General features: G+C 43.1%; 1 protein-coding gene across 5 annotated transcripts in view; it reads left to right on the forward strand.

Annotated features, from left to right (window-relative positions):
• Nucleotides 1-779: 779 nt before the first annotated feature.
• Nucleotides 780-18253, forward strand: part of TRAF3IP2 (TRAF3 interacting protein 2) — a 72678-nt gene continuing 55204 nt past the window's right edge. The window contains exon 1 of one of the 5 annotated variants that reach the window (XM_037842738.1): nt 780-905. The gene's annotated coding sequence lies outside the window, so the exon portion shown is untranslated. The remainder of the gene's footprint in view (nt 906-18253) is intronic. The other 4 variants (XM_037842741.1, XM_037842740.1, XM_037842739.1 and 1 more) reach the window with 4 other exon arrangements.

An 18253-nucleotide genomic window follows, 5' to 3' on the forward strand; every position in this document is an offset into this window, starting at 1 on the left:
AGCCTAAATGAAGGAAAACCAAAAGCATGCCAAGAAACCTCTCTCCCTCTCTTCCTCTCTCCCTCTCCACCTCTCTCTCTCCCTCTCTCTTATCTCTCTCTCTCTCTCTCCTTTTTCCCGCTCTCGGTTCCTCCTTCTCTCCTACCCCCCCCCCACACACACACACATACCTATTAAAAGGTGTATAGGAGGAGGTGGCAGATCATATTGTTAAGGGTAAGAGAGTAAGAATTTAGATAGGTTGTTGGCTCCATTGTCCCAGCTGGAATGTAGTTTGAATATATTTATGGAGTATGAGAATAAAAGAATTGCTGGGAAAGAGGTTTGTAATAACTCTGTACTACCTCTCTTAATAACAATTAGTAGGGGATTTTCCTCCCATTCTTTCCTCTCCTTCCATTTATTATCCAAGCTATTTTGCATAAATCATCATGCAATATGTAAAATCATGAAGGAAGGAATATTCTAGCAGTTGCAAGGTGTTCTGGTTGTTTTGTTTTAGATTTTTCCTTTGGTTAATTATCAAGTGCTTGCTATGTAATAATCAGTGGGTAGCTAATTGGAAGCAAGAGAGAATGAAATGGGTATTATTCAGATAGTGTTTTTAATTAAAAGCGTACATGCAATACTGTGGGGAATATTACTAAACAACAAGAGATTTTATCTTTTTTTTTTTTTTTTTTTTTTTTTTTGGTGTGTGTTTACAAAGAGATTCATTTAAAGCCACTCAGAAACTAAATAAATTCAGGTATGTGAATCCTTTCATTTTAGATTCCTCCGGAGGGACAAGGAAGGAAGGCTGGAAAATACCAGGAGGGAGGCTGAACCTCTGGAGATCACTCAGGAACCCAAACTACCCTAAATGGAGCCGGAAGGTCTGTCAATTCCCAGAGAGCAAAAAAATGGTAAGCAAATGGCAGCAGTTGCCTAGAGAATTACAGAATGAATAACAATGCTTTCTGGTAAATTAACCATATTACATTGTGCACAAGAAAGTGATGGAAAAATCCTGTTAAAAATTGAATAATAATTTGCCCACATCATTTAAGTAAAATGCATAATTTTCCTACTTCAGTGGACTTTAGTTTGATTTAAAATATGAGTGGCTCCAGTACTGTTCACCAAAGCATAATTTGTGAGATAATTGGGAAGGGAAAGAAGGATCAGACTGTAATCAGTGCAATCCTAGTGAGCCACTTCACCTCCCTCCTCTCACCTGCAAATTTCAAAAAATATTTGTTTATACATTCCTGAAGGTCTCTAAGTGAAAGTGCAAAGCATTAATCATTGTCATTGCTATCACTAAACCATGACCTCACCACGTTTGAGAGGGGGAAAGCAATGCTTCACTCTATTCAGTATTTTTCTGCTCTAATTCAAATAAGTACTTGTTTTTGAATGGTGGGGGAGAAATGGAAACGTAGCAAAGCTATACTTAAAACAGCAAGCCAAGAACAAAAACAACATGAGTGCAGCCAAAGGAGACCTTGGAAAATACATAGTTAAAACAAAATCTGTGCTTGGCTGTGATTCTGTTTCAGAATCAAATGCAAAATGGAGAACATTGTTCCCAACGGTAAAGGTTCTGCAATCTATAACCCATCTGAAATTTTTAAAAAGGCATCGTGCAATCTGCCTTGACAGCCAGAAGCTGTACCATTGATATGAATTATGATATTTGTTCATGACCAGTGTAGATTTTCGGAGTGGTCAGGGGTGGTGTGAAATTCCTTAGGTATACCAGATAATCTTCACTTCAGCTGTGCATATCTATCTCTGTTGCTATTTGTTTTCTTTCCTCTCCTCCTTTTCCCATCCTCCTCACCTCAGCTCCCTGCCCCCATTAGAATCATGGAATTTTCACTTAGATATTTACTCAATCCTCCTCACTCTCTTCATTCCCATCTCTCCACAAAGAGTCATTATTTACTTCTTAAAGTCAACCTTTAGTTTTCTACCTTCCAGGGCAAGTGCATAGCTGATTCTGTCTGCTTCCCCTGAGCAGTCTTCCTTTGTTTACCTAATCCTGACACCTCTATAACTCTACTGGCCCCACCTGGCTGAATTGAACCCAAAATAATCTCAACACTTTCAGTTGAGTGCCCATTTTGGTTGAGTTTAGGGTCCTTCCTCAATCCTAATAATCTTCCCCACTGCCTACGTTTCTCCCACCCATCCCTACCACTGACCTAAGATTGATTAGACACTAGTTTTGTCCCTATGCCCCCCGGTCTTAGCCATAAATCGCCTTTATGCAAATTAGAAAAAGCCACCCTACCTCAAGATATTTTGCTGCCATCTGCCAGAAAAACAGTTGTAATAAACATGCAAAAGAATAACAATAGAATGTGAATGGTGCCTGCTAGAATTGTGCAGTAAACAACTGGTACAACTGTACATGACAACCCTGTAATTTGAAATCCCCTCAGCCATCCTAGAACCCTACAAAAAAATCACAGCCATAGTAGTTCAGTCTTCCCTTTTTATGACAGTTTGCACTTTCAAATTCTAAATCTTTCAGCCATGATCAGAAAGAGCTGAGGGACAGTTTATGGGAGAGATGAAGAGTCCCCAAGCAGCAGTACTGTTCTAGTTTGCTAATGCTGCCGGAATGCAAAACACCAGGGGTTTATCTGATTACATAGTTACAGTCTTAAGGCCATAAAGTGTCCAAGGTAACACATCAGTAATTGGGTACCATCGCTGGAGGGTGGCCATTGGTGTCTGGAAAACCTCTGTTAGCTGGGAAGGCACATGGCTGGCATCTGCTCCAAAGTTCTGGTTTCAAAATGGCTTTCTCCCAGGATATTCCTCTCTATGCTGCAGTTCCTCAAAAATGTCACTATTGTTGCACTTGGGGTATTTGTCCTCTCTTAGCTTCTCCGGAGCAAGAGTCTGCTTTCAACAGCTGTCTTCAAACTGTCTCTCATCTGTAGCTCCTATGCTTTCTTCAAATGTCCTTCTTGGCTGTGTCAACTTGCTCCTGCTATCTCAGCTTATCTACTGCTCCAGTAATCAAGGCTCACGCTGAATGGGCGGGGCCACACCTCCATGGAAATTATCTCATCAGAGTTATCACCTACAGTTGGGTGGGGCACATCTCCATGGAAACACCAAAAGAATTACAACCTAATCAGCACTAAAATGTCTGCCCCACAAGATTGCATCAAAGAATATGGCTTTCTCTGGGGGACATAATACATTCAAACCAGTGCAAAAGTAGTTAGAAGAGTCAAGGGCTCTTAGGGCATGCGGCCCAAGCTTTGGCTTGCTAGCAGGGTAGATACAGTACAAACCGTACTCTCTTGATTTTCAGGAAGCATCAAAGGTAGAATGCTGATAAATCAGAATGCTGTTGGGGGAGTGTGGCAGGGAGATGGATTTGGCTTATATTTAGGTGAGCCATTATCCCTTTCTGGCTTTGGCTGCTTCATTTCTTGTTGATTGCCCCATCTGTTGCCCTCCTCCACCGCATTGAGCACCACCTGCATGTTCTGGTGATCTATTGTTGCATAACAAACCACCCCAAAACTTAGGGGCTAAAACAGCAACAATCATTTATTTTGTTCACAAATCTGTGATTTGGGCAGGGCTCACGAGGGACAACTCATCTCTGCTCCATGTGGCATCAGCTGGGGCAGTTCAAATGTGGCTGGAAGGTCCACTTTCACCATGGCTCGCTCACATGGCTGGAAAGCTGATGGTGGCTGTCAACAAGGAGTTCAGCTGGGACTCCTGCTGGGGCCGTTGGTTCTTCTCCACATAGGCTCTCCATGTGGCCACATGGGCTTGTTCCCACAGTTGAGCCCTGCTGAGCCACCAGATGGAAAAACCCCAGCTGACTCCTCATGCAGCAGAGATGAGCTGCCCCCACCAAGCCTGGCCCAAATTGAAAACTTCTGAGCAAAATAAATGAATGTGGTTTTAAGCCATTAGGTTTGCGGAGGGTTTGTTTTGCAGGAAAGGAGCATCAGAATGGATAGTTTGTGCTGTATGTGGTATGTGTGAATCCATTCCCACCCTCTTCTAGGCTGTTCCCAATACTACAGAGTCTAGGAAGCTAAAAACTACAATTCCCAGACTCCCTTACAGTTAGGATCATGAATGTGAATTAGGCTACACCAAATAAAAATATTTGCACAAAGTTTGGAAGACAGAAGTGAGACAGAAGCCAATTTCCTGCAGCTTTGGGCTGTTTTCTGCTAGGAAGCCAGGTCCTGGCACCACTGATGGCCAATCTCCAGCTTCATGAGTGTCAAGAGTCCATTGTGAACAGTTTGTTGGTTCCTCAAAAAGTTAACATAGATTACCATATGGCCCGGCAATTCTCCTCTTAAGTAAATACCCCAAATAATTGAAAGCAGGGATTCAAACAGATACCTGTACACCAATGTCCACGGCAGCATTATTTACAATAGCCAGAAGGTGGAAACAACTCAAGCGTCCATCAGCAGATGAATGGATAAACAAAATGTGTATATGTTTATGTGTATGTGTCTATGTATGTACAGTGAATACTATTCAGCCATAAAAAGGAATGGAGTTTTGATACATGCTTCAATATTGATTGAACCTTGAAAACCTTATGCTGAGTGAAAGAAGCCAGTCACAAAAGGACAAATATTGTGCAGTCCCACTTATGTGAAATATCTAGGCTAGGCAAATTTGTAGAGGCAGAAAATGGATAGTATACACATTGCATACTAGGGACTATAATTAATAGGAATACCATACTCTATAAAAGTTTCACTTACTAAATGTATTCATCAGAAACTTAAATCCTTCAGAGTGCCTCTATGCCAGCTAAGTTCCGAAACCCAGAGGCAATAGCCTCCTCAAGAACATCTACTAGATATGTCCCCTTTGCTTATAAAGTTGACACCCTTTTTCAACATGAACAGGTTAGGGTGGTCACTGCCTAGTCATCCCTGAAGATCAGTAAAGTGATTAAACTAGAGGAAGAAGTAGCAACTGACAAGATGGAATTTAATGAAGGATTATGAATACTAAATCTTTATGTAATTTTGTTTTCCTTAGTTGCTAGGGTATTAGAATAGTTAGAAGGAAAAAATTGAAATGGTGGAAATGTAACCCATAACTTCTTTTGAAATTTGTTATACAGCTACTTATTAAATTATAATTTGAAAACTGTACCTTTTTGTATATATGTTAGATTTCACAATAAGGAAATCACTGAAACTATGGTACTATAATTCATAATAACTTTGGAAATTTCCTATATATCTACTAGTTAAATCATGCTTTGGAAGATAGTACCTTTTTGTTTATATGTTACGTTTCATAATAAGGAAATAACTGAAACTGTGGAACTGTAATGTATAATATTCTTTGAAACTTGCTCTCTAACTACTTATTAAATTGCACTTGGAAAGTTATCACTTTTATGTATGTATGTTACTGTTCTAGTTTGCTAATGCTGCAGAATGCAAAACACCAGAGACGGATTGGCTTTCATAAAAAGGGGGTTTATTTGGCTACACAGTTACAGTCTTAAGGCCATAAAGTGTCCAAGGTAACACATCAGCCATCGGGTACCTTCACTGGAGGATGGCCAATGGCGTCCGGAAAACCTCTGTTAGCTGGGAAGGCACATGGCTGGCATCTGCTCCAAAGTTCTGGTTTCAAAATGGCTTTCTCCCAGGACATTCCTCTCTAGCAAGTTTGTCCTCTTCAAAATGTCACTCACAGCTGCACTGAGTACCCTCTCTTTGAGTCAGCTCATTTATATGGCTCCACTGATCAAGGCCCACCCTGAATGGGTGGGGCCATGCCTCCATGGGAATATCTCAGCAGAGTCATCACCACAGCTGGGTGGGGCACATTCCAAGCAAATCTAATCAGCACCAAAATGTCTGCCCCACAAGACTACATCAAAGATAATGGTGTTTGGGGGACACAATACATTCAAACTGGCACAGTTACATTCTAAAATAAAAAATATGATTAAAAAAAAGAAAGTAGATAGTAGTAGGTGGGGTGGGAGGAATAAAAGAAGCTATTGCTTAATGGGTACAGAGTTTCTGTTTGGGATGATGAAAAAGTTTTAGTAATGGAAGGTGGTGGTGGTAGCCCCACATTATAAAAGTAATTAATGCCACTAAAATGGTTAACATGGCAAATCTTGTGGTATATACATATAACCAGGGAAAAAAAATGTCAGTTTTAGGGGTGGCAATGGCTGGGCTCCACTTCGCATATACAGCAGATATGTCAGTGGCAGTAGCCACACACTGTCCCTCGCTTTCTAACCCTTGTGTGGCAGCTGCACTGTTCCCGAGGCAGCAGTTCCAGCAGTACCTTCTCAGCTCTCACCTTCCAATCATGGCAGAAATGGCAGGTCCCCTGGCAGATTAGTTTTGCCCCATTCTGAAGTCATCCTTGGAGGCCCGGTATGGAGTCCTTTCTTTTGGCCCTTCAACAAGTTTGCAATTCCCCTTGAAATCCCTTTTGGTTTGAAAACCCTAGTGTGGTTTCTATTTCCTGACCTCAGCCCTGCCAACTGATAGCCAGGTGATCCCCAAAGTTCTGTCCCTTCTCAGCTTTTTTTTTTTGCTTGCTTGCTTTCAATCTTTTAACAAATATTTATAGAAAATCTGCTATCTGCCAGGCACTGTGCTAGACTCCAGAGGGAAAGCTATAAACAAAACAGACATGAGCCCACCCTCACCAAAGGAGACAAGGCATTCCGATCAGGAGTCGCAAACTACTTACTGGTGCCAAGTGCGGCCCCCTGCCTATTTTTTAGATGAATTTGTGTTGGAAGACAGCTGTGCCATCTACATCTCACCCATAGCCGGTTTTGCCCCACAACAGCAAAGTTGAGTAGTTTGCACAGTGACTGTATGACCTGCAAAGCTGAAAACATTTACCACCTACCTGGCCGTTCACAGAAAATGTTTGCCAACCCCTGCATTAGACAAATAAAACTCCATTCATACCCTAGTTGTCCCCCACACCCAATCAATTGCACCATCTGTCAATTCTGCACACACCCTGTGACAAGCTCCAAGCTTGGTGCTAAGCATTTTGTAAGAATCATCTCATTTAGTTCCTTTGGGACATACTGTTGTTGTTTTACAGATAAAGAAACTGAGGTTGAGAGAGATTTGGGCTTGGGTAACCAGGAGCTGGTGAGGCCATTAACTAAGATAAAAGACCCAGGAAGAAGAACAGAAAATAGGCAGAAGATGCCAGATCAGTAGAGACTCATGGTGCTTGAGACACGTGCAGACATTCCAAGGGAGCCTGTCCTTCTGGCTGGTTTCCTGCTGGGGGTGGTGGAAAAGGCATGAGTTTCAAGTCTAGAAAGATTTTAGGTTCAAATCAAAATTCTACCACTTAGTAGCTGTGTGTCTAACAGGTTACTTCCCCCCTCCACACCTCTTAGCTACATTTTTCCTTGTAAGTAGAATGGGCTTTTGTGAAAACTAAGTCAAGTAATATGCAGACAGCACTACCTGACATTGGGAGGTAGCTATTTGGTGTTTGATGATTGATCCATGTTGGCAACTTCCCCTTCATATTTGGTCTGTCCTTCACATGGTGGACTTAGTCTTCCAAAATTACAGCTTTGATTTTGTTGCTTTCCCCAAAAAATCTGATGGTTCCCACTGACTCCCACTTGTGGAAGCAGCCACGTGCAGAGCCTGCCCACCCCGCACCCTTTCTTTAAACTCCCCGCTTCTACCTCTATTGAAGTGAGGGTCCAGTCAGTCATGTTTTTACCATGTGACCCCCTCCCCCAACCCTAACGGTAGATCCCTGATGTGAGGGTTGGAGTAGGTTGGAGAGCGGGGTCAATCCATTGTTGACCACTGCCTAATCAAACTGCATCCCTTCAGTTGGAACCAAGAAACAAAAGATGGTGGTGATAGGTGCTTGGCGTAAACGTCAGGTCGTCTCAGGACCAGGGTGAGCCCCATGGGGAGGAGAGAACACCAGGGTGCAGAGAGAAGCAGTGGCTGGAGACTGTGGGCCAAACAGCTGCTGTCCCCGCCCCAGGCTCTCGGAGGCCCTGCTGTGCAGAGTACCATTTCCATGAGATCCCTCCGAACACTCTCAGTGGACCACCTTTTTACTTGAGCTAATTCAGGGGCGTGTAGGCCCTCCATGGTCTGGCTCCCAGTTTTGCCAGCCTTATGTCTCCCTTCTCCTCCACCGTCACCCCACCCTGGCTACACTGAATTATCCACCATTCCTCCAGCATTCTCTGTACTTCTCTATTCTTTGCTCCTTACCTGGAAGAAGCTAAAAGAAGGCCCATTTTCTTTCTTACACTGACCTCCAACCCTTCACAAGCTTTCTTCTTAAAAGCCTTTCCTTCCTTTTAGGCCCAGCACACATCTCCTTCAAGAAGCCCTCTATGACCCATCCCTCAGCCAGAAGCGATGGCTTCCTCCCGAGATCTCCCCCACACTTGGCTTCTGGTCTTCGGATGAGATTCACTGCACACTACCCCCTGCTACAGTAGCTGATACATTCCCCTGGGTTTTTCTCCTTGCATCTAAGCTCACTGAGGGTAGGAACTGGTCACACACTAGCACTCAGATTTTAACATTGTATTTAGGTTGGAATCCTAAAACCCAATCTGCATATCTTCAGTAAAGAATATCATGCCAAGGTAAGGCATTGTCTGTTAAGATGGAAATGCATTTAGAGAATGCTTCAGATCAAAGGGATGCAGATCAAAGGGCACATTTTTTTTTTGGCCAGGAGCCTTAGAGATCCAAATAAATTATCAATTTTTTTCTTTTCTGAATTGATTGGAACCATAGCATTGGATGTGGTGCTGTAATATGAAACTTTCTGAAACTTTCAGGCTGGCAGAAAGGCTATACCCACTTTACTATAGATGTTAGGATTGCTTGTCCAAAACTAAAGTGCCCATGCCCATTGCTGTAACTGGACAGTAAATCCCAGAGGCCTGGTTTCAAAGAAGACTTCCATTGTTGACCAGGGAAGCTGCAGAACCCTGACCTCAGATGGAGTTGCAGGAGTGCCTGGCCTCCACCTGTCAGGAGATGGTGTGTCTGCATTACGTGTGGACGCATGCCCATTCAGGTTCCAGATCCTTGTAGAGCCATGTCAACAGTAGAAAGCAGCTGTTCGTGTTGTCAGTGCTTGCACCATTTGTTGCATTTTGCAAACACGTAGGAATTTCTGATTAGAGTCTTGACTGCAGATGTGGGCCAGGCACTCCCTCTGGGCCCTCTACCTGGGAGCTCCGCCCTGGGGATGGTCTCCCTGCCTCCGTCCCCAGCCTGACAGCTACTCAGAGCCCGCCTCTCTCACTCCCTCCGTCAGTCTGAACTGAGCCCTTGCCCAGGGAGGGAGAGGGCTTTCAGCAGCTAAAACACGGCCCACTTTCTTTCTTACACAGGCTTCTGACCCATCCTAAGCTTTCTGAACAAACCCCAGCCAGGGAAATCTAAAATCACAGCTCTCAAACCTGCCTGTGCATGACCTAGAATAGTCTTAAAAAATGCAGGTTTCCAGGCCCCTCTCCAAACTTGCTGAATCATTCTTTCAGGCAAGAGGCCCAGGAATCTGTTTTGAGCATGTGTGTCACTTCTCTCCTCTCACCTTCCTCCTTCTGGAAACTTGTGGCAGCAGAACAATTGCATGACACACTTTTGGGTTCCTTTTAAGTCCTTCTATCCAACTGCCCTCAACTCTGGGGGCTGGGCAGCCCAGCAGTGGTCTCATGGTCTGCCCCTGCAGACAAGATAGTTCACCAGAGGGGGCTGGTGACCAGGGCACCCCAGGGCACAGCTGTGGGCTCTCCCCTCCTAGCAGAGTGTTCTAGTTTGCTAATGCTGCCGGAATGCAAAACACCAGAGATGGATCAGCTTTTATAAAAAGGGGTTTATCTGGTTACACAGTTACAGTCTTAAGGCCATAAAGTGTCCAAGGTAACACATCAGCCTTCGGGTACCTTCACTGGAGGATGGCCAATGGTGTCTGGAAAACCTCTGTTAGCTGGGAAGGCACGTGGCCCACGTCTGCTCCAAAGTTCTGGTTTCAAAATGGCTTTCTCCCAGGAAGTTCCTCTCTAGGCTGCAGTTCCTCAAAAATGTCACTCTTAGATGCACTTGTGGTATTTGTCCTCTCTCAGCTTCTCAGGAGCAAGAGTCTGCTTTCAACGGCCGTCTTCAAACCATCTCTCCTCTGTAGCTCCTGTGCTTTCTTCAAAGTGTCCCTCTTGGCTGTAGCAACTTACTCCTTCTGTCTGATCTTATATAGTGCTCCAGTAATTTAATTCAGACCCACCCTGAATGGGCGGGCCAACACCTCCATGGAAATTATCCAATCAGAGTCATCACCTACAGTTGGGTGGGGCACATCTCCATGGAAACACTCAAAGAATTCCAATCTAATCAGCACTATAATGTCTGCCCCACATGATTGCATCAAAGAATATGGCTTTTTCTGGGTGACATAATACATTCAAACCGGCACAGGAACGATCTAGAATATCTCCCCTTACCCTTCAGAGATTCAGATATGCTGCCCCAGGAGTGGAGATGGGACCAGGGTGGGATGGAGAAATACTATGTGGAGAGAGGATTCCAGCAATGAAGGGGACTTTCTCCAGAAACCAAGTAACTCTAGACTCTCTGTGCCTCATTTAGCTTTCCTACAAGCAACAAAGCCTCAGGCAAAATGGTTCTGCATCTCCACTCACAGTGGGAAATCCTGCAGTTTGTCTCCTGCCCTTGGTTGGCCAAGTTATCAGCTTTTCCCTCACTGGCTGCTTCCTTGGGAGCTTGCCGCCAACTCACTTGGAGAAATATCTAGAAGTGGAATTGCTGGATTGAGGGCTTACACCTTCAATATTAATTTTAATATATTCTTAAGTTTAATATATACTACTGAATTGTCCCATTAAGCCATGTAATCAGTATACATGAGTAACCATTTTCCTGGAATCTTCATTTTTTAACAACAGCTCCAGATAATCTGGATGCTGTCTAATGACTATACTTTGAGAACATTGTATAGTGGTGGTATTCATTGGCTATTGCTTCAATAGTGATAGTAAGAAATCATCCCAAAACTCAGTGGCTTAAAATAACAAGCTTCTTAATTATATTTTATTTTCTCACAAGTCCATAGTTGGTTAGCGACTTGACTGCACTTGTCTGGACGCCAGGCTCAGAGCTCCAAGATACTCAGTGCAGGCTGGCTGAATTTGCTCCAGGTTTCAGATCAGGTTCAGAACTCTTCCAAATGCATTCATTCCTGGGCCCAGGCTGAAGGGGGCCGTGGCTTCCTGGGGAATGCTCATCTTATAGCTACTATCTCAGGAGACCAAGTCGAACCCCTCAGGTACATTTAAGACCTGCCTGCATCACACTAACATTTCATTGGCCAGAAAAGTCATGTGGCCAACTACACATCAAGGAGGCAGGAAAAGTGTTCTCCATCCACAGTGGGAGCCATGGCAAAGGGGGGTGAAGGATAAGGACCATTTCCTTCAACCAGGCTGCCATAGTGGTTCAGAGTATGTAGGCTCTGGCCCCAGAAAAACCTGAGTTTGAATCCCTGCCTATGTGACCTTGGGAAAATTACCAGATACAGGGTGATTACTTCCTACTGTTGCATTGAGATCCTCACCTAAAATGTATTCTAGCCATCTTTACTATCTGGTTTAGACAAAACAATCAAATGTCTACTTATAATATTTAATTTGTTAATTAGGTTCAAAATTTCTTTTGCTGCAGCACAGTTGTTCAGTTTCCCTGTGAAACACGTATTACTACAAGTTAGAAAATCAAGGCATGGTTCCATTGCATCCTCCTGTTAACTGCCATTCACACCTTCCTTTGTGTTCACTCTTACTTGTGGTTTAGAAAGATTCAGTTGTGTGTGTTTTTTTCCAGTGAAAAATACATAGTAATTACCATAATTCCTTAAAGGATTTAAAGTTTTAAATGTACAACCCAAAAATAGATTGTGGGGTTTTCCAATAATTTTACCTATTTCTATGTTATTTTCAAACTTTATATTCATATATAAAGTATTAATACATGGGACATGTTGTTTTAATTAAAGACAATAAAGAATTTTTATCATGTTATAATTACTGTAGGAGATTCAGCTGGAAATTTCTCCTGTGGAGAAGTTTTGAGAATATTGGGTATTTCAAAAATCTTATGTCTCTAATAATTATCTTTATTTTTCCAAATTTAGAGAATTTCCTTTCTCTAGAATTAAAAAAAAAAAAAAAAAATCCTCAGGATTTCCAAAGCCCTGCTCAGCACCAAAATGTTTTCAAAAGGAAAAATTACCAGGTACTGAAAACCTGGCCCAGTTGACTTCTCTTTAGACTTAGGAAATTTATATACTGATAGATTTCAGACTAAATTGGTCATTGACAAACATAAAAATCAATATAGATTATGGATGAAATAACCAAAAAAATTGTAACCAGCTTTATTGAGATACCATGCACATACCATACAATTAACGTGTACAGTTCAGTGGCTTTTCATATATTCACAGAGCTGTGCAATCATCACCACAATCAATTTTAGAATATTTTCATTACCCAAAAAAGAAACCCCAAGCCCCTTAGCAGTCACCCCCATCCCATCCCCCTGCCGTGTTTCCAGTCCTAGGCAACCACTAATCTACTTTTTGTCTCTATGGATTTGCTTATTCTGCAGATTTCATGTAAATGCAATTATATAATATGCAGTCCTTTGTGATTCATTTCTTTCACTTAGAATGTTGGCAGGGTTCATCCATGTTCTATGTATCGGTACTTCATTTCTTTTTAAGGCAGAATAAATATTCCATGTATGGCTAAACCATATGTTGTTTATCCATTTCTCAGTTGATGGACGCTTGGGTTGTTTCCACCTTTTGGCTATTATGAATAATGCTGCTATAAACATTCCTGTACAAGTTTTTGGGTGAATATGGTTTCATTTCTTTTGTGTATCTACCTAGGAATGGAATTGCTGGAGCATTTGATAACTTTGTGTTTGGCTGTTTGAAAATAACTATAATTTTATTCAAATTATTCAGTTATTCAAAATAAATAGCTAAGGAGCAATATTCCGTCTTCATGGATTGGAAGATTTAATATTATTAAGCGGGGGATAAGGGGGGCTTTCTTCTTCTCTTGCCTCCTGCCCTACAGGGGCTTCGACTACTATACTAACTTGACAGTTATGTGGCAGGTCCTCTTCTGAGCAGTTTAAGCTTCATGTCCCACTTCATCATCGAGAGATCTGGAAAACAAAGTGACGGGCCCAAAATCACAGAGCTGGTAAGAACTGAACTTGGACTGCCAAGTGCCAGAATCCACTCTCCTAACCTCTGCCCTGTGACGTCTCCTCTAAGGTGGGCTCAGTTTTCACGAAAACTTTCTCAGTTATAAACCACCCCTTTGTCCTCCATCTCACCTTTCTCGAGAGTTAAGGAGCTAATGCAGCATTAGTGCTCCAGGTTTCTACCAGAGCCGAGTTTTCTGTCCCAAATGGCCCTCGGCCTTTTCTGCTGCCCTCTCTATTTCCAAACCTGCAAGTCAGCCTAGCATGTGCTTGTTTCGTGGGGTCCCCTGTTGTGCTGGCTTCTGGATTGTTCCAGATGTGCCACTTCACATTTTTCTAAGATAGATGCCCCCTTTTTCTGATAGCCACTCCACCCCTGTGGAGGTTACTAACTTCACCCTTCCAAGAGCCACATCCACCTTTTTTTTTTTTAGAGAGAGAAGTAATATATAACATCTTGGGCAGCCTAGCAGGGACCATGGGCAAGTGTGTCAGGGCTCATGTGCTTTGGAGGCTAGATACTTGGGAAGACCCCCCCCCCCACTGACTCCAGGGTCCTTGTCCTTGCCTTGACCTGTGAGATCCTGTTTACTCAGTGTGGATCCTGCAGCAAATCTGGGGGGCTGATATTTATTTCAGTGAGAAAAGCCCCTAAAAATTGTTTGGTTTAGTGAGTTCCTTTGGAAACCCTTTGTCCCAGACCAGAATTCTAAAGTAGAACCAGGTATCAGTAGACAGAAGGAAAATAAAATCCAGGTCCTCCCCCTTCTTGGTTTCTCCGGGCTTCACCATAGCTTCCAGAAAGTTCTCTGGGTTTAGAGGGCAGTGCTGCCTTCAGGGTAATAGATTCCCAATAGAAGCATACCTCACAGGTAAAAATGCATTTCCGAGTCTGGATTGTGCCAATGTCTGGACTGGCTCTCTCCCTCTCCCTGCAGACCCACTTTCTGTTCTCTGTGAGGCTACTGGGGACTCCAGCTGATATAATTTGTAATCCAATAAAAGGGGGTGGGGGAGTGTTAAAGCAGACTGGCTCAGCTGCCTGTCACCACAGGAAACGGTGCTCTCTTTACAGACCCAAATTTATGTCCATCCTGCGTAAACTTTATACCGTGCCATGCTGCTGCTAAAAGTGATTTACTCATGAGGTGCTGGATCACAAGACGCAGACCTTCAAGAGATTTGTGCTCACCTCTCTGGTGTCACATAAAGAAACCACCTGAGGGTCAGAGCAATTTTCCAGTAAGCTATGAATCCAAGAGGTTCAGGGTGATAGCTTCTCCCTAGTTGAGTTCTCAGGAGATGTCTCCTGGTTGCCTTAAAGCCTGACAGCCATAAAATCAGAGGAAGCTGCAGAAATCAGAGCTAGGTCTGGCTGTATTGCAGATGGGAGAAAACCCATACGCTGTATTGTAAATCTTTCCTTTTTCACCTGTAGATACCCAAAAAGAGTCCATACAGATCAGGAGATTTGTCTGGAGGGATAAAAGCAAGCATAATGCATTTTTCTAAATATTGGTAAAGGGGGACTAAGTCTGTGTCTGTTCTTTAGTGAATAATGGAGAGAAGAACTAAGCCTAGAGCTTGGGGACTTTTCCAGTGTGCTCTCAGTGTGGACCAGAGGTGCAGCTACCTTACATGGCTGAGGCCAAATTCTGACAGAGGCCCCAGCTGGTCCCTTCTTTCCCCAGGTCAACTTCTCTTGTGCTCTGTGGCCAATTGTGTGCTTCCATATGAAGCCTGTTTGCATCAACAACCCCCAGAAGTGAGAGAAGAGCATGCTTCACCTTCAGAGAGTCTTTGTTCTGTTCAATAAACTAACCTGGTTGCCATGCTTTGCCTTCCACCACAGGCCGTGGAAAATATTTTGGGACTTTGACATCCCACACTTTTGAGACATAAAACCAAAGAGAATGTATGATCTACCTCCCTCATTTTGAAAAACCTGAACAAGCTGAAAGGTGGATATTATCTCTCTGCTATTTAAATTTAAGACTGGGGCTGTCCTGGGGTTCTTAATTTGCCCAGAGTTATCAGTCAGTGTATTTAACTTTAGTTAAATACAGTAAAAAAAAAAAAAAAACAGAAGTCTTGGGGGCTTAACACAATTTATTTCTCAGTTACTTTCTTGTCCCCTCTTGGTCAAGCAGCCCTCCTGAGTGTCTCTCGTCTGGGCTGTGACTCAGGTTCTTTCCATCTGAGGGCACCACCATCACCTAGAGCTTCTTTGGAGTCTTCTACTGGATCCTTTGCCATCAATTGGCCAGCAAGTAAAGGGACAGTGAACTGAGGGTCTCATGGGAAGGTTTAGGGGCCACATCTAGAAGTGGCCTTTATCACTTCTGCTCATTCCGTTGACCAGAACCTGTTCCGTGGCCTCATCTAGAAGGAAGGGACCTGAGGAATGTTGTCTCCTCATGTGCCTTAAAGAAGAAATGGAATTGGTGGTAACTAGCCAATTTCAGCCACACCTAGAAATGAACTAAAGGTTCAAAGCCTGATAACATCTCTGCCCTGCCCAGAAGCAACACTAACAACCCCACTCAATCCTGATGTACATTTATGTCACCTAATGGTGTGATTTATGGACAGTTAAAAAGCTCTCCTGTTCCAAAATCCTTCCTCTCCCCTGCCTATTCTGGAACTTTACTATTAGAGATTCATTCCATTGGCTTCAACATTGCCTTGGTCTTTTAAAATGTGTGCCAGTTATCAATTTATTACCTCTTAGCTCCAAATTCACCCTTCATTGCCCGCTCCTCAAAAATGGATCTGGCTCTTTCAATAGCTTTCCTTTGTCAGCTGGCATAATGTTAAGCTTTGTCAGTAAAGGGTGCTAGAGAGACACTAGAGGCGGCAGGGGCTTTCCAAACTGGTTCCCATGTGCATGCCTGGCAGACTCCTGACGTGTCCATGACTTCAGTGCCCCACCCTGTACTGTATAGCGGCCGGCAGCTTCCCTGGCACACCACCTCCTCAGGTGGTTTTGTAGCAGAGTGCCTCTAGTGAGACACCTCCCTGTGATTGGCTTTTCCTGTATTGATGCCCTAAAGGGTAGATTTCCAGCAAATTCCACCACTGCAGCATTCCAGCATCTTCTCTGTCAATCAGTGGGCTGTAGCCATGCCCTCTCCAACAAGGTCTGAATCTCAGCCCTCGGGACCTTGTCTTTTGACATCTATCTCAGCCCTAGAGGTAGTGGCTGCTCCTTATAATTGCCATTCCTATATTCTTTAAAGTTCTCTTTCGTAGTTGCCAATTCTCTGTTACGTCAATCCACGTTATAGTTAATAATCCTTTCTATTAAACTTTCCCTGTCCAGATGGCAGTGTAGTTTATCTCTTGATCAGATCCAGATTGATGTGGAATGCAAATATCCTTGGGGTAGAATTCACCAGAAGTCACTGACATGTTAGCGTGAAAAAGTTTGTTTTGTTTCTCTGGCACCTAGACAACAATCGGTGCCTTGAAACTGGGAGAGGGAAAGTAAAAACAAAGACCTACAAAAGGATGATGGAAAACTCCTAATGACAAACTTTGCCTATTTCACAATTTTGCCATGGGCTGACTAAAGCTGTTAAGTATTATTCTCTACTTCAGTGCAAAAAGTCTTTGGGACCCCAGGGTTAGCCTAACAGTACCAGAAGTAGAATGAAAAGCAGGAGTTTTTCTGGTGAAGCAAATATCATACTTGGATAAGCTCAATACATCCCTTCCTTTGTTGTTTTGTTTCCAAATCACACATAAAAGCACGTTGCCATAGAAAACAGCTCTGGTCATTTTATTTCATTGAACCGAGTTGGGGCTACTCCCTGAGTGTACATTAGCTCCTTCAGACTGCAGGGAAAACATGAATCAAAACCATGACGACTGCCGGACAATGAAATGGCTCAGTTAAGGAGAGGATAGTGTTGCCTTTCTCTGGCAGTTGTTAAAAAGAGGACGGCAGCTCATCCCTTTAGGATGGTGTAAGTAAGTAGGTACAAGATGACAAAGTCCCCTTCCAACTTAAAAAATATTTTTTTTATCAAAGTAATATATACATGCAATTAAAAAACAAATGGTATAAAAGGACTTATTTAGGAAACCAACCTTTTCTTATTTATCGTCTCCTGCCCCACCATTCTCTTCATGTTGTGGGATTTTACCATTTTTTTATTAAAAAAATTTTTTTAGTTTAAAATTTTCTTTAAAAATTTAGATTAAAAACTTTTATTATCATTTAAATGGGTTCTTGGGAGGTAAAGTATGGAAACCCATGCTCCTCATCCACCATCTTGAGAAATAAGCCTTGAGAGTTGGATTCATTGTTTCCTTAGAGAAGAACATAAGAAACAGAGTCTAGTGTTCTGAAAATACCCTGCTTTGAGACAAAATCCATGCATATGTCATGGAAGCCTGCAATGGAAGTCTACTTCCATCTAGTCCAGTTCTTTTGAACGTCTTGATCATTTCTCCATCCTCCTGGTCACTTGGGCTCAGAACCCAGGCTTCTCGTCCTCTTTCCTCTGGTGCTTTTTGGATAAACACTACCTCGAACACCTACATTTTAACTAAAACTTTCAACGTCGGTCCACCATTAAAAACAGCAGATGGTGATGTTAACAGAATGAAAACGGCAAGTGTCGCAGATAGAGTAATGGCTACAACCCCAAAGCCCTACGTCTCATGAAGGGTTGAGACAGCAGCAAAGCAGCTAGAACCAAAGGCGCTGACGTGGGATCCTTGTACCACGTTCCTCCAGCACCCTGAGGGTGGCCATCCCATTCCACAGCCACTGGCTCCTCACCTATGGCGTCCTGCTGCATCCCCACCACTTCTCTCCTTTGACAGAAAAATGGAGGGTTGGGTGGTGTGTGGAGGAGAAAGATAGGCTACCTGTATCTTTTCCCAATCCATTTCTAGTTAATCCATCAATGTTTCACACTATCCCAATTTCTGCCTCTTTCAAC

The sequence above is a fragment of the Choloepus didactylus genome, chromosome 7, assembly GCF_015220235.1.
Source record: "Choloepus didactylus isolate mChoDid1 chromosome 7, mChoDid1.pri, whole genome shotgun sequence".
NCBI lineage: Eukaryota > Metazoa > Chordata > Mammalia > Pilosa > Megalonychidae > Choloepus > Choloepus didactylus.